The sequence below is a fragment of the Triticum dicoccoides genome, chromosome 7A, assembly GCF_002162155.2.
Source record: "Triticum dicoccoides isolate Atlit2015 ecotype Zavitan chromosome 7A, WEW_v2.0, whole genome shotgun sequence".
NCBI lineage: Eukaryota > Viridiplantae > Streptophyta > Magnoliopsida > Poales > Poaceae > Triticum > Triticum dicoccoides.
The window spans coordinates 261,356,552-261,370,046 of NC_041392.1; the positions used below are offsets into that span (position 1 = coordinate 261,356,552).

At 41.8% G+C, this 13,495-nt stretch overlaps 2 long non-coding RNA genes across 12 annotated transcripts; one reads left to right on the forward strand and one right to left on the reverse strand.

Annotated features, from left to right (window-relative positions):
- Positions 1 to 326: 326 nt before the first annotated feature.
- On the reverse strand, positions 327 to 11,897 carry LOC119329762. Of its 7 annotated transcripts, none has more exons than XR_005159739.1 (9): positions 11,737 to 11,895; positions 11,460 to 11,620; positions 10,921 to 10,999; positions 10,701 to 10,849; positions 4,710 to 4,868; positions 3,921 to 4,100; positions 2,316 to 2,492; positions 1,595 to 1,738; positions 327 to 710 (listed from the first exon to the last, which is right to left on the reverse strand). It is a non-coding gene; the product is annotated as an uncharacterized LOC119329762 (long non-coding RNA). The 7 variants fall into 7 exon arrangements; XR_005159742.1 differs by having other exon boundaries at positions 10,701 to 10,781; positions 11,737 to 11,894; XR_005159741.1 differs by having other exon boundaries at positions 10,701 to 10,999; positions 11,460 to 11,602; positions 11,737 to 11,897.
- LOC119329763 lies at positions 6,841 to 10,755 on the forward strand. 5 transcript variants are annotated; one of them, XR_005159746.1, is made up of 5 exons: positions 6,843 to 7,566; positions 8,375 to 8,516; positions 8,619 to 8,933; positions 9,015 to 9,709; positions 10,269 to 10,755. It is a non-coding gene; the product is annotated as an uncharacterized LOC119329763 (long non-coding RNA). The 5 variants fall into 5 exon arrangements; XR_005159749.1 differs by having other exon boundaries at positions 6,844 to 7,566; positions 8,619 to 8,711; positions 8,792 to 9,709; XR_005159750.1 differs by having other exon boundaries at positions 6,844 to 7,566; positions 8,619 to 8,711; positions 8,817 to 9,709.
- Positions 11,898 to 13,495: the final 1,598 nt, after the last annotated feature.

Below are 13,495 nucleotides of genomic sequence, written 5' to 3' on the forward strand. Positions count from 1 at the left end.
TTATTATTTAGAGACCAACACCTACTTATATTGCCTTGTGAATGTTACTATACTACGGAATTAGGAGTGATAACATGGTGTATTCTTTGATAGCTATTTCCCCCATTCCCTCCTATTTATAGAACTATAATACTTACAAAAGCACATTGGTTAACAGATCACACTTCTACACAAACAAGTAAATGCATAAGATGTTTATATCAGGGAATAACCTTTGCAACGTTAAGTAAAAGGTTTCATATGAGATATATTGATAAGCGGTAACATATGACCAATAAGCATGTGATGTGTTCCACTATTTAGTTTCAATCACAAGAAGTTCCAGGTACCCATCAATTTCATATAAGCATTTTATAATAGAATTTTGGACAGTCTCAAAAAATGTGCACCACTAATTAACACATGCAACCATTCTTACATAGCGAAGGCAAAGCTTCAATTACTTTCAGTAGCTTGAAACTCAGAAACTCAGAAAGCATAATTTGTTATCAGTCCTGTACAAGGCTCATTTAATTTTGAAACCTTCTTATGCTTGAAACCATCAATGTAGAAACTGAAACATCACTGTGCACAGAGGTTATCGTTCTACTGAGTCACCGGACGAATAAACACATATCACCATGATCAAGGCCTCGACCAAGTGACATGTCTTTTAGAAAATATATGTAGAATCTCCCGTCGTCGGACTTAGTCCCCCGAAATGCGGAGACCTAGAGACATAAAAACAAATTAGCACCACATAGTTAATGACAGAGAACCTATCAATGAAATTCCATCTAAGCCACCGAAATTTACCGGTTGCGCCAATGACTCAAGTACCTAATTTAAAACAATATTTATCTGCTTAGCATTTGGTACCGACATTTTTTCCAGAGAATAACATCACAAGTTTTAGGATGCCTTTTCTAATTGAAGACGTAAAATCCCCGCTTACATCATGGACTATAACAGTGTCCCTTTGACTAATATATATGTAATAATATTAATGTATGAACATGTATATCATACCAGTGTGCCTCTGCTAGTTAACTACCCTTTATTATAAGTGTGCAACAAGCATTACCCTTTGCATATATAAATAGTAAGCAGGCGATCTGTTGGATTCTATAACCCATATATTAAAAATAAAATCCTTTATCGTAAGTAGCTACCATTGGTTTGGACATACGTAAACAATAAGCAGGTGGTATACACTGAATTCTGGAACACCCGCATTAATTATCTGTGCACTTAGCCTTCCCTTATCAGCAAGCAGCAAATATTCTCTCAAAGAAGTAATCTCATGTATTGCAAAAAGCTAAGATAACTGGGCACATCCCACACACGTTGATATTAACCAACATGCACATATTTGTCCTAAAGCAGTAAGCATGAAGCAAACCAATCATAAGCACTAACAGAAAAAACCTTCTCATGTCTCCCAACAGTTCAAAAAACCTTCAGGAATGCCTACTAATTAGCAAGGCCATGTTCTAGCGTACAAAAAAATTATTTCCATCCAGTATATAATGCAGAAGCAAGTATTCTCTGGAAGGATATATATATTCATATATACCAAATAGACATAGTATAAGTTCCAACGATAATGTCATACCTATAGCAGAGACATAGCCTCAAGAAACGTTGTCCATAGTAAAAAAAACCATTGCAGCAGAAACCAGAAGACAACATCAGTGTGGTTCGCAAGAAGAGGAAGCCATTCTGTTCATGCCTAGCACAACAGCAAATTGAAGAGAACCTACATTACACGGCATAAAATCCTGTTAAGAAGAAAATCTAATGTGATATGTAACTATATGGATACACTCGAGTTGTTATAATTACTTAGGAATTTTGAATGGAAAATTTAAGAAAATAATTCAAATTATTGCTTTTCCTATAGGGGCCCTATAACCAGAATATAGCTGCACAGAAGATCATCAGGTAAAAAAACTTTAGTAGATTCATGAAAAGCAAATGCCAAGATAAAAGGTCTGACATAACTGTCCAGATTTTGTATCAACCAGTCATATATATACAAGCATTTTACCTCTATAAACAACATTCTAATGGTGGAGTAATCAATCTAAACAATTTTAAATTAAAAACAAAATATCTAAAGACTAAGCTCTAGTTCATGTATTTTAGAGAAGTTCAGTTCGGCGAAACTACGGAAGCAAAGGTCTGAAGATATGATACACGTCGAACTATGTATTTCCATCAGCCTAAAAATTCTGAGAATTACATGGTACCGATACACGTCGAACTCTGTTAAAGCAGTACAGTTACAAGGCCAGAAAGACGGTTCAAGTAACGATGCAGGGTGCTGAACAGACCTGCTTCAACTTCTTCAGAGAATCTTCTACATCTGCTAGCTTCTCTGAAACTGTTTTCTCAAGATCAGAAGAGTAACCTTTTCCTTCTTCCATGTTTCAGAGGTAGTATTTGAGTGTGAGCAAAGTGCCTTCCACACAGAAGAACTGTTGAAAAGACAAGTAACAGCAAGATCTTTCCTACACAAGCAACAACAAAGAATTGTTGAGAGTATCGTCAAATTTAAAATTTCTGAGCTTTTATGACAAATTTTGACCCAAAAAAAGTTATCGGAATTTTTAAAATTTTCACAGATCATCAACCATACCAGGTGTAGCAATCTGGGTAATTTTCACAAATATACCTACCAAATGTACTAACCTGGGAAATTTTACACAAAAAATATGAATAATTCCTAGAAGGAAGGCAGTGGTAAGCGAATAAATTTCAGTTCAAATCGGCATTGTTCCAAATACCGGCCAGTTAATTGGCATCTCGGTCAGTTAATCGCTACTCGGTTGGTCAACGAATTCGCCTATTTATCCCTACTCAGCACCCGGCCAATATGGTACCAATTACCGATATCCTGAATGTTGCAAATCGGGTATCTAAACTATTCTCTCAGCAGTATAATTGCATTCTTATAGAAAAGAAAGCAAGTAAAAAGTAGGAGGTACTTTCTAGAAAGCAGCAAGATTGAAGTATACACTGATTTATTTGTAAGATGTGTCTTTATTATATTCAGCATATAACATGGTTGACAACAATAGGGGGTAGAAATAAGTATTGCTAGAGCTTTGAACAAAAGCTAATCACTATAGCTCTGTATTGTTGCATGTTGTTATCTGAATTCAGTAAATCTACTATGCTTGTGCTCTTTAGGAAACATCTCCAAAGATTTGCAGCAATTTCAGTATAACATCTCCAGGTTTTTGAAGTCATGTTCATTATTATTCTTTCGTATAGAGTTGTTTACTAATTTCAGTTCTTCTTGAAACATCACATATCACTGGCTACTGCTTCTTTTCCAAAATGGGGAATGCGGCAAAAATACATAGCCTAAAATTACATAATACAACCTTGATCGACAGTTTGCAAGAAGAACTTCAGAAAAGAAGGGAATATTAAGAAAAAAAGAAACAGAGAAATATTGTAATGGTTACGAAGTTGTCTTTCTGAATGTGATCAGCCCTTCTAAGGTAATATTGCAATATGCAAGGTGCACAACACCTTGTAAGTTGCAGAAACACATATAGGGATCTTAAAAAAACTCAAACCTTCGAAGCACTGTCACTATCTAAATACTAAATTCTAATTCTTGGGAACTTAGAAAGATAAAATCAGTGCTGACATGCTAGTGGAGAGCATAGTGAACACAATAGTGCTTAAGAAATTTGTCTGCGATCTTCTCTAGATATGGTTATAACATCACCTTGCATGAATACATCATGGCATAGTTGAGGGCATTGGACAATCTCTACATGCACTGGGTGGTCTATTTAATATTCTTAAAGGATCCATGTCAAAAGATAAGATTTGACGGTATAAGTAGAAGAACACATGTGTAGTTATTGACAGAAACAGAGAAGTAACTATAATCCAAACAATGCTTCAGCAAGAAAACCTACTTGCTCTTAACTGGACAGCAGTCATTGCTCGCGAAGTGTTGTTGGCCATCTGAAGAGCAGGTGTAGGAGAGAGACGAGTGGCGGCCTAATTTTGGCTGTCATAAGGGTCGGGATCCGCCTCCCTTAGCTTCTTCACATCAAGGACTGGCCTGAACTTATTTGGGTGTCGGTACCCTGACTCTTGGAATGTAACAAAGGATCAATGGATTAGTAACAAAACTAACTGATTGTAGCTTGCATACGTTATATGTACTCACTATTTTACTGAGACATATCAACACTATAATGTAGAAAATGCATGCAGATCAACATAACTGCACAAAAACCACCCATGCATGACACTGAAAATTGCACGAGAGGCTAGAGCTATTTTGTGCTGATCGAAACAATATATATTCAAGGAAATCTGTATTTATACATGGATAATATCTAACTTGAAAGGCCAAATTAGATTTAGGACATCAAACTATGGCCTGTTTGAGAACACCAAACTAAACTCCTGCCTGTTCAATTCAGAAGACGAAAAAGCTTCAGCTGGTACAACATCAAAGCGATTTTTGCAGAGTTAGAGAATTTCATTGTCGTGAATTAGTGGACAGCGAGATTTAGGCATTTTTTCCATTGGAATTAACGGCACTCTTTAATCCTCACGGTCATCCAGATGTATATAGTACATACTAATCTAGCATACAACTGTATGGCCCAGCTTGAATCACATGGGATGATGAAATACATAGGCTATGGATATGACGAACCTGAAAAAGATAGGCAAATAACACAAATGATTACCTGCAAGCTGCATCGTCATTCATACTTGACCACTTAAATCTTGGAGGCCGTCGTCCATGCTGATGCTTGGCCCTTGCCATCTAAGCCGTCTCTATCTTGGATGGCCGACATGGAGAAAGGGGCTGGAGGAAGAAGATGGAGAAGCCGTGGATCCGAGGCCTAGATTGGGGACGAATTAGCCTTCCTATATTAGACACCAATTCATTGACTAAAAAGAAAGTGGCGAGAGAAATCCATAACTGATGGATAGTACAGAATGGGATGAAATCATATGTCCCCAGCAAAGCATCTCCATAGAAGAGGTAAAGAGAGTGGGGCGGGGGCAGATGGCCATCGCTCCCGCTCCCGTGGTCTCGACCGCCACCTATTTAGGCTATTGCAGCCCGCATCGCTCGATTTCGCTGCGTCCCTTCTTCCTCCTTCAGACCACGGCCAGGCAGAGAGAGATCGAGGAGATGGATGACGAGGGTAGCCAAACCCTAGCCACATGAGCTCCTTCCTCCTCCACGGCCAACACAGCATGGCCAGCTGCTGCTCCCCTCCTCCTGCCGAGTCTGGATCGAGGCCGCGCTCGTGGAGGCAGAGCACGGGACGACCGCATCTGGGCCACCACGCGACACGGACGAGGCGCGGCTGGCTGTTGCCCCCTCCTGCCGAGCCGCTCCTCTGCTCGAGCTCAAGGTGGCTATGGCGACGAGGCGGAGAACAAGGGTTGGAGGTCGCCGGTGGCCAGTGAGGGCGAGGCGAGGCCCTGGCGCGGCGGTAGCGGGAGAGGAGGCGGCGGCGGGGGTCGCGAGGGAGCGGAAGGAATCGAGGATGACGTGAGAGGGGCTGACGAGGGAGATATTTTCATCTTCGTGGCTAATTCAATCGCACCGAAACAAGGCGAAACCACCTCATGAGGTCCACCCGCCATCGACTCTTGAAGCAGCCCCCAACGTAAAAAAAGACCAACGGCTGACCAGACGCCAACAGTAAAAAAAAACACTGTTACTGCTCGAGTAACTCCATCGTGTGGTCAAAGACATCGTGCGCGCTCGATGCCTCCAGAACGGCGGGTTGTCTAGCGTCATTTATCTTTCCCTTTTTTTTTTTTTTTACTAATAAAGCAAATAGTGCTTCTGGTCGTCCGTCAAAAAAATACCCTTAAAGTTGCTATAAATTACCCGCTGTGCCACTCATAAGTCAAGAAAACGATTCAATTTTTTGGAAGTCATCGTCGCGCACAGGAGTTTATAAAATAAATACCCCGCGCATGTCACAGACGCTCTACCAGCTCAGTGGTTGAAGCATATCTTCTCCACCGCGCAGACCCGGGTTCGATCCCCAGGGTCGTCCTATTTCCTCTACCTTTTTGTCAAGCACCTCCTCCCTCCCACATACGCGTTCATGGGCCGGCCCGTGGGGCGTGACGCCCCTATTCTGTTTTCATTTCGTTTTTTCTTTTCTCATTTCTGTTTTTGTTTTTCCTTCTTTAAATTAATTCGAGATTTTCAAATTACAAAAGGTTGCAAGTTTTGAGAAAAATATTCGAGAAATCATAGAATGTTTATGAATTCAAAAAATGTGTGAGAACTCATAAATTTTCCGCAGTTTTCATTTTTTTGGTGATTCGCAAAACTGTTCGCAGATTATAAAAAAATCACAATTTTTCAAAATTTGTTCCCCAATTATAAAAAAAGTTTATCGATACAAAAAAGGTTTGCTAACTCAAAAAATGTTCATCAATTCAAAAAATATGCATGCATTTCAAAAAATGTTCGTCTGAACAAAACAAATGTTCATGAATTCGAAAACAATTCATGCATTTCAAAAAATGTTCGTCTGAACAAAACAAATGTTCATGCATTTAAAAAATGCCCAAAATTTTAAAACAAATGTTTCTCGATTAGAAAAAATGTTCGTCGATTCAAAAGTCTTTCATGTCTAGGATTTGGGTAGTTTTTGGAAAGTCTTTTTATGTCTAGGCGCTAGGAGTAGTTTGTGGTCCATGAAATTTGTTTTTAAAGTTTTAAACAATCTCTAGCGCGCGTGCCATGCAGTGCCAAGCTCATTGCCTTGGGATTTACCACGTCAAATGCATTGCGATCACATGCATATCGTGTACATCATCAACGAGGGTGTGGGAAGAAAGATAAGTGAAAACATGGTGAGCCACCATGTGAAAATAAAGAACACTCATAATTTGGGGTATTGAGTCATACTTATTTGGCTGGCGTGTAACTTTTTTGTCTCCCGTTGCAACGCACGGGCATGTTTGCTAGTATGTTCAATTGGGTGAAAGGTGAAAGAAGGATAAGCGTTGCGAGCAGCACGGTGAAAACCTAATCGCCAATCCCCTTCCGTCCTCGCATCTCGCCCACTTTCTCCTCCCTTCGCCGCCGCCTCCTCTCCTCGCCTCTTCCCATGCTCTACACCACCACCACCACCACCACCACCACCACCACGCCCCTGCTCCTACACCGCCTCGCCGCCGGCCGTCTCTGCGCCTGTTCGTCTGCCCCCTCGGAAGGCACCGAGTTGCGGCCAGCCCGTGCTCAGCCTCCGCCCATGCGCTCGAGAAGAAGAGAGGGGCAGCCGCAGGGTAGGAGCAGCCACAACAGTCGCCAGTGCTGCCTCATCTACCGCCCTTCACGCCACCATCCATCCACCCGGTGAACTGGAGAGGCAGATGATGAGCGTCGCCTCGTATCTTGGGGCTGGATCCCGATTCTGCCGCTCCACGGCATGCCGTCCGCCTTTTCCTCCACCTTGTGTGGCTGCTCTGGTCAACCTCTTCCTCATCGTAGGTGCTCAACAGGAGAAGCGCGAGCAGCCGGTGCAGCCGAGAGTTCGCCTGGTTGCAGCTCGACTTCAGGTCCCTTCTCTTCTTACTGATTTATTCCTCCCCCTTTCTTCCAGTCCCCTGCTCCGAGAGCTTCTCATTTTGTTTGTACAAATTTAGTTTCTCCGTGTCTACAAGTTGTTTGATGAAAATCCAAAAAGGCTAACAGGGGAGGATTAATCTATGTTAGTCATGTGATTTGATTTTTCTGTAATTTAGTTCCAGTAAAAGATAACAAGTTGAGTAGTTGCATTTTAAGTATTGAAGGAGATCAGGATGCTTTAATTTCTATTTACCTCATGGCCTTTATTGTACAATAATCATAGTCGAGAAGATTATCTCATTTCTTTTGGATGATTTGGTTTAGTAGGCTATTACGCATGTTGGAATGAATTAGCAAGTATAGAAATGAAAACCTGTAGCTCCTTCCTGATTAGGTCGGGTTAAATGCTTCCCAATGCAAATGATCTAAGGAAAAAGGAAAATATGTAACCATTTTGTGTTGGTTCATAGAGTGGGTTACTGCTAAACCCGATGAGTAGTAGTCATTATTTACTTCTGTAAATTGAAATCCATTTGTCTGTTATTATGTGTAGGCATAAAGTTGGATCTTGGATGCTTGGCATCGCCTTACTATGTTGTTTTCCTATTTATTTTATTTATTGTGCTTGCCTGTTTTGTACTATAATGTACTGGGAGGTGAGAAGAAGAGTTTGAACTATATATTTTCTTTTCAGGTATACTAGAAGCTGATGAGTCTCCAATTCGTTGTTGTTCTTAATGATATGAAAGTGCAACCGTGTTTTTTGCTACAAGCTGATGCATAATACTTTGCTTGCAGCCAACATCAGCCTTTGTTGCTGTTACTGTCCCATTTTGAGAACCAAAGAAATACTGCCTTTCAGCTAGATGTGTGTTAGGTGAATGCTGCAGGCCATTTTGTTCATTGGCCCGGCATGATTTGGATTGCATCACCTACAGAGGTAGGTTTCATCACCTCATGGATTATTTAATTTCAGCTTCATTTGCAATTGTATACCAATTGCTTGATGAAATTTTCAAATGTCCACTTTTTTTGGTTGTAGGTCTGTGTGATTGATGAGCTGGCTTAGGAAGGCACAGTCGATTATTATTGCCTATTTCTCCATTGAAAGCTGCTGCTACTTTCATCTTGGAAGGTACTTGTGTGTACAATGGATACTTTTATTGTGATTTTTCTTCTTTGTCATGGAGAGTTTGAAACTACTATACATATTAGTCTTTTGCGATTTCACTTTCCTAAGCTCGAGCCGCAGCGTTGGTCCACGACGCCGGCACCATCGTCGTCCGTAGTAAGAGTGTGGGCTACAGAGACGTCCGGCTCCGTCCGGCTCTCGCGCCACTGTCTGTCCACCCGAGAGGTCAGTCCTCGCGTCCTAGCCTCCATCCTCTCTTGCTGTCACACACACCCTCTCCTCCATCCTCACGCATGCCCTCAACAGAAGAGAAGATGGAGCCGGCACGTGTTGCTGGTTCAGTTAAAAGAAGAAGGGCCTTTGTTGCCTGGAAAGCACTGCCGAGTCTTGCTGCCATGTTTTCCTCTGTTCTTCTAAATGGTTCATTCTGTCCAAAGAAATAATAAGTTGTGTACGGTATTAGTTCAAACTATCCAAAGAAAATGCTTATTTAGTGCATTCTGACCAAGGCTGGCATGTATACAGGGTTGGGGGCCATTTTACTTGGTCATCCATTTCCTTAAGTAAAAGCTGCTCTTTTCTGTCAGATATTTGCTGTGTGGATGACCGATCATGCAACTATATAGTAAGATAGTGTTCTTGTTTTCTGTGACTGTATAAATGACGAAATAAATTAGTAACTAAGTGATTCATTCTGACGTTTTAGTAAAATACACCATGTATGTCCTGTAAGTAAGTTAGGCTTCAATGCGATATCGATTTTTTGTATTAGAATCTGATATTTTATCTGCATGTGTAGCACTCAAATTACGTTTTTCATTTCTGTTTTCTTTTCATTTAAGATGTTACTTTGAGTTGCTAAAGTTGATGTTTCTCATTTCCAGTAGGATATGCATTTGATCCAGTCCATGTCTTGGTCTCTTTTTGAAGTGTGTTTAGCCATGTTCTTCCTACATGTGTTCAATCCATCGGTAGCTAGCGGATGTTGTGCTGTGACAAAGGTTTGCTACCTTCCTCTTCTACTCCGTTTGGTTTTATGGGCAATTCTTACAATAATATGTCCTTGCTCTGTTTGGCTGTGACATGTGAATCTGATGCTTACCAACTTGAGATATGCAGCTATTGTCTTTCTTATACTGGTCCATTATGTGATTTTTTATTAATTTCTTTGTATGGACTACAACTTTTGAATAGCATTTCCCAGTTCATTACTTTCCAGTTTTCGAATATCTATTGACACCAACAATCTAGCATTTTCTACAACAAACTTACAAGGATCAGCTGTTCATCTCTAAATTAAATGGAGAATAATTATTTTTACTTCAGAGCTGCAAGACCTTTTTTTTGCTTGGAATATATGGTTTAATCTAAGACTGAATAAAAGATTTTTTTCTCTTCTTTAAGAAGTGCCATGTATTACCTGTTTACCGAAAGGAATTCATCTTCTGGCTTTCACTAGACATTGATTGCTATTTATGCTTCTTTAGCAGTGAGATCAGTCAGACACCAATAGAAATGATTCTGACCTTTCATCTCCCCAATTTTTATCGTGTTTTCTAGGTGCACTCCAGGAAAAAATTATTCTGCAAAGAATCTTTATCAACAAAGCGCATAGGGAAGATTGTCAGTGTCAGCGACCAATTATTTTGTTCAGCAGGTGTTCCCTTCAAATGAGGCTCCAGCAAGGGGATGCTAGCAGATATCAACCGGTTGGTTGAATGTGTGCACATTCTGTAAAGTCAACTTAAAGCTTCAGCAAGTGTGTTCATTGTCCTCTCCATTTCAAACAAACCATCAGCTGGTTCTTTAATATTTTATTACTTAATCATACTGTAGAATTTGTTTCTTGGTGATCTAAAACTTATAGCCATTAAGGGAAGCCCTTGGTTTGTATTAGGTACTTGTGCCATTGGGTGGAACTGTATGAAAAATAGTGAGAGAATGCTGGTAGAAATTAGCAGTAATGTAATTACATAGAGAGAAGGTACTCACATGTCACATCATATTTCCCCATGCTCCTCTTCAATTGCAACAACTATTGAATTTAGTTTTAGTTCAAGCATCTTTTTTATGCTGTCAACAGTGTGTCAGTTGGTGCAAAAGAAATCACCCTAAGAAACCGAGATCCGCTAATATGTATTCTGTAACAACACTCAAGTCCTTGAAATAAATAAGATGATAATTTATTTAAACATGAAAGGATATTACCTACTTTAAATTCTCTGATATAATGGTCAACATTGATGGCGTAAACATTCGCTCATGGATAGTTTCAACAGAATTGTTTTGAGCTGCAAAGTAAATGGATAGAGCATCAAACCAGGCAAACTGCAAGTGCAAAATCTCCATGCAATAAATTTCATCATACAAGCAATTGAAATAAGTCAGACATTGCAGGCAAGATATAGACTTTCCCCAATGCTTCTCAACAAAAACAACAATTGGTTTTCCTTTCTTGGCTGCCCTATCCGCGGGTGCCATAGCATTGTATAGGATGTCCATAAATCCTACTCAGAACTAAACTGGAAGCCACCTTGACCCTACCTAACCAGAAGGTGCAGCTATCATCGTGAATCTCTAAGTGAGAAGTAATCTCTAAGCGATAAGTGATTCAGACGGCCACGCATGATTTGGAAGAAAAAATTTCAGTCAATCGCAGACTAACAAACCTTACCTCCCACCACCACAAGGCACAAGAACGTTCACAACAAGCACAGACAGAATGTAAACAGTAAAGGGAGACGAACAAACCGGATCCATCAGGACACATGGAAGATAGCCACCGAGCGAAGCCGAAGAAGCGCCACGCCGTCCCCAAATCGTCTCTCCCTTTGTACAGAGCCGCCACGCCGCGCACACCAGGTTGGGCCAGATGAAGACCACCGCTCCTTCCTCTGACCAACAACAACGGCCTGCAAATCACAACCAGACCCTACTCACAAAAACGACTAACAACAAAAACAATATCACCACCAAAACCCAATGACTGAATCGAAAGATGCCACCAGGCCCACCACAACCTACTGACCAAATTGAAACATCCCAATGAATGCCACAACATCACCACACAACAGCGGCGGATAAGTGAACCGCAGCCAGCAGCGACGGAGACCACCCGGACAGACAAGCCGCGCACTCTCGCACCCACCGGCCACGCTGCAGCAAGCCGCAGCAAACCCCAGCCCGGCGCAAACCAAATCCCTCCCCAACAGACCCCTTCTCCTCTGTAGACAGCATTGTTCAGGCAATGGAGCGACACGTGCTGGGTGCCATCCTCCTAGCCACCATGCCACCTCCAGGAGAAACATGGACCACTCGTTTCACAGTGACCGACAGCCGGGGCCTATCACACCAACCGCTGAAAGAAAGGGCCAAAGAAATGGGCCAGCTCACTTGGGAGGCTAAAAAAACTTGGGCCGCGCTTGGATTCCAATTTTCTAGCGGTTTACACGTGTAACATATACACCCTAAAACTAGCTCAAAAAAATACACCCTAAAATTGGCTGGATTTGTTACTCAAAAGAAAAAAAATGAAACCGACTTGATTTTATTCACCTGATTGGTTAGTCATTTTTGAAATGTATTTTTTTATTTCTATTTTGGATGCACTATTCAACACGTCGGTTTTGGACGAGTTGTAGCGTGGTCAGACGAGATGCCCCGTATGCGCGTTGCCGCGGCAGTGCCGGATGCGCGCCACCACGGCCGCCCCATACGCGTCGTCGCCACCATGCCGGAGTTGCGCCACCACGCGTGGTGCCGCTGCGGTGACACAGATGCGCATTGTCGCTGCAGCGTGGGAGGAGGTCCTCAGAAAGGCGCGTGCCACCCTCCCTCCTCATCTCCCCCGTGCCCTCCTCCTGATTCGTTGAAGTGCTTCCCGTGACCGTGACGGCCAACATCCGTCACCGTCAATGTGCTCCGACGGCCATCTATGGGAGGGGGTCTTGGACTACAACGGCTGGACACCGATTCGAAGCCAGGGCTAGCCATCAGCCGGTCATCATGGTCCCGCTAGCGCAGCAAGAAGGAATGGTGTGAAGCAGAGGCTTCTGTGCGGGTGCTGCCTGGTTGTCTGTATGTTCTATCAAAGCAGGGGATATAGCCTGACAAAAGGCACCCCTTAAAATACTGGCTTGTTTTCTGGGATGGTAAAACACACCTGTATATTTTGACAGGCTTATCTGGTTACCAGGCTTCCAATGGGGGGCATGGGAGGAACGTCAAAATTGAAGTCGTAAATCCAATTCGCTGCGTGAATTGTTCCCAGGAGTTTTAATCCAGGGAACTTAGTGATTTAGGTGATTTTTTTACATGAAGGTTGAAGATAGTTAGTGAGGAAGACCTTTATGTTGGCTACATATGAACTTAGTGCTAATCTATTCGGCTCTTTTTTAGTGCTTTACATATAATTTTTACTAGCTTCATTCCAGAATCAACTGAAGACAACGATCTTAACCGTACTCTCATAAGAAATATATGTTGCAACACACCTTGACGAAACGCTTTACAATCCAAAGACATTACAGCAGGATCAACGTCCGAAGACAACAATCTAAACCATACTCTGTCGCAGATAAGATATGTTGCATACCATCTCAACGATAAGACTGTACAATTAGAAGATATTCTAAAACAAACATATAGGTATTATTGGGGGTTCGATGATGATATGGGAAGGTATTTCTGCTTTGGCAATGGCAGCCCACCAAACACACCTACCATGAAGAGATGCTTAGACGATGAATGACTCTACCTGATGTTCATGCGTACCCCCCCCCCCCGCC